The 2,791-nt window shown below is 42.1% G+C and overlaps 1 protein-coding gene and 1 long non-coding RNA gene across 11 annotated transcripts in view; one reads left to right on the plus strand and one right to left on the minus strand.

The window, feature by feature from the left end:
- Window positions 1-2,791, plus strand: part of LOC106936810 (NACHT, LRR and PYD domains-containing protein 3-like) — a 68,946-nt gene that overhangs the window by 6,360 nt on the left and 59,795 nt on the right. The gene's annotated exons all lie outside the window — the stretch shown is intronic.
- Window positions 41-2,791, minus strand: part of LOC106936812 (uncharacterized) — a 3,937-nt gene continuing 1,186 nt past the window's right edge. Inside the window, exon 2 of the long non-coding RNA XR_001422230.1 lies at window positions 41-195. This is a non-coding gene — a long non-coding RNA (uncharacterized LOC106936812). The remainder of the gene's footprint in view (window positions 196-2,791) is intronic.

Raw genomic sequence — 2,791 nt, forward strand, 5'->3', positions numbered from 1 at the left:
TTCTATGGATCAGACCTGACAGAGTGTGGCATCGATATCAGAGCAGCCTCAGTGTACTCAGGAGTGTTCACACAGATCTTTAGAGAGGAGAGAGGGCTGTACCAGGACAAGGTGTTCTGCTTCGTCCATCTGAGTGTTCAGGAGTTTCTGGCTGCTCTTCATGTTCATCGGACCTTCATCAACTCTGGAGTCAACCTGATGGAAGAAACACAAATATCTAAAAAATCTTCATTATTTAATAAACCTAAACTAAAGTCTCTCCATCAGAGAGCTGTTGACCAGGCCTTACAGAGTCCAAATGGACACCTGGACTTGTTCCTCCGTTTCCTCCTGGGACTTTCACTGCAGACCAATCAGAGACTCCTACAAGCTTTTCTGAAACCAAGAGGAAGTAGCTCACAGACCAATCAGGAAACAGTTCAGTACATCAAGGAGAAGATCAGTGAGAATGTGTCTGCAGAGAAAAGCATCAATCTGTTCCACTGTCTGAATGAACTGAATGATCGTTCCCTCGTGGAGGAGATACAACAGTCTCTGAGTTCAGGAAGTCTCTCCACAGATAAACTGTCTCCTGCTCAGTGGTCAGCTCTGATCTTCATCTTAGTGTCATCAGGAGAAGATCTGGATGTGTTTGACCTGAAGACATACTCTGCTTCAGAGGATGTTCTTCTGAAGCTGCTGCCAGTGGTTAAAGCCTCCAACAAAGCTCTGTAAGGACACACATTGGTACTGCAGGTATTGTTGATGGGTAGAAATCTGCTAATTATGAGGTAAATATTCATGTTTCAGTTTATATTTTGGTGCTTTGTCTCTTCAAAGTGTCCCACTGGGCGGATGCACAAAAAAGAAACAGACTTCCTTCAGCAGCTGAACATAATGTTACATATTCAAGCAGCAAAACTCCTCCACTTTATGTTAACATTGAAATGGATTAAAATACTTAATTGTGTAATTTTATAATTCTCTTTCCAACCTCCTTGTTACCTGTAGTTCTGTCATTTAAGGCTGGAGGCCCAACTATAGAATGAACCAGTTCACAACAAATACAAAGGTTGTGTAAAATCAGATGGTTCCTTCTCTGTCCAATAAAAACATTGTTGATTTGAAAGAACATAAATTTTGATGAATTGTTTAATACCAGATTTTCCTCCCTGTCTCCTCAGACTGAGTGTCTGTAACCTCTCAGAGAAAAGCTGTGGAGCTCTGTCCTCAGTTCTCAGCTCCCAGTCCTCCAGTCTCAGAGAACTGGACCTGAGTAACAACAACCTGCAGGATTCAGGAGTGAAGCTTCTCTCTGCTGGACTGAAGAGTCCAAACTGCAACCTGGAGACTCTCAGGTAAAATGTGACCAATCCTGGGGAAACCAGATTTCTGTCATTTACCTGCTTTCAAAGATGATGTAATTATTATTTGATATAATAATTGATGTCTGACTGTGACATGATTAATCTGCTAAATCTCAAAACATAATAATGGATAATTTTCATTTCCTCCAGGCGAAAGAATCATAAAGAAAGTTATTAAGAAAAGTGGAGGTCAGGCTTCCACTGATAGTGCAACTCTGGATTATTGACAGAACAAAGGAGATTATTGCAGATCTTTCCAATCAGAAGTTGTCAGACTTTCTCAACCATCGAAAGGGAAATGTTGATTTTTATTATCTACAAAAGGAAATACAGTTTTATTAATATTTCAAAGTATTAACAGTTTAAGCTCCAGTTTCTTGTGTGTTTTCCTCTTGTGAAAATGTCCAATTCAGACCTTGGGCTCTACCTCAACGCAGCGGCGTCGGATTCATTTTTGAGGTATTGGGGCCATGGGGTGTTTCGTCACCTCTGTTACGCACTTTGAATGTCAGGCTCTTGTTCAATTGATATGATGGCTCCTGTCAATCAATTCAGTGGGTTTGTTTCGGGACAAATTGCGTTGTCCTACCATGAGCTGCAGTCATAGAAAAATGGGCCCCTGGTCCCCCCTATTCTGGCACCTATGGCTCAATGTTCTCATCTTCTCATCATGTGATGAATTGTGTGTCTGCAGCTTATCAGGCTGTTTGGTCTCAGAGGAAGGCTGTGCTTCTCTGGCCTCAGCTCTGACCTTTAACCCCTCCCATCTGAAAGAGTTGGACCTGAGCTACAATCATCCAGGAGACTCAGGAGTGAAGCTGCTGTCGGCTGGACTGAAGGATCCAGACTGGAGACTGGAAGCTCTCAGGTATGGAGGAACCTGCTGCAGGAGCAGAGAAGGTCTGATAGAGGAGGAAGAGGAGAAACGACTTTAGTCTGATGGGAAACATTTAGTTTGAAGAGAAATATTTAGTTTGATCATTAAATATTTAGACGCCTCATCTGGAGGCAGAGATCATTACCCAGTTCTCTTGATTATTCTCCTGACTAAGAACGGCTCACAAGGAAAATGAAAGAGTGGGATGGATTTAATAGAGTTTAATAGGGACTCTGACTAAATGAATCAAAGTGAAGTTCAGTTAGATTTCCATGATGATCTACTTATGACAGAAAGGACTTTAAAACAATATTCGATGGAGCTCCAGACCAATCAGCCCCAAGGAGCAAAGATGAGAAGAAAAATAACATGTTGGTCAGATGGTGCAGTGCCACCTGGTGGTGCTGGTTGGTAGAGGAAGTGCTGAAAGGTTGGAGGTGTTTGTCAGAGGTGTGTGATGATGGAAGCCTCTCCCTGGTTTGTGAGTCTGAGCTCAGAGATCAAATGTTTGGTTCTTGTTGAACTCTTTGTTGAATGTGATGCAGCTTCTCCTTTTTAATGTTTGTAT

The sequence above is a fragment of the Poecilia latipinna genome, unplaced genomic scaffold (assembly GCF_001443285.1).
Source record: "Poecilia latipinna isolate Pla-1442-1.1 unplaced genomic scaffold, P_latipinna-1.0 Scaffold2219, whole genome shotgun sequence".
Taxonomy (NCBI): domain Eukaryota; kingdom Metazoa; phylum Chordata; class Actinopteri; order Cyprinodontiformes; family Poeciliidae; genus Poecilia; species Poecilia latipinna.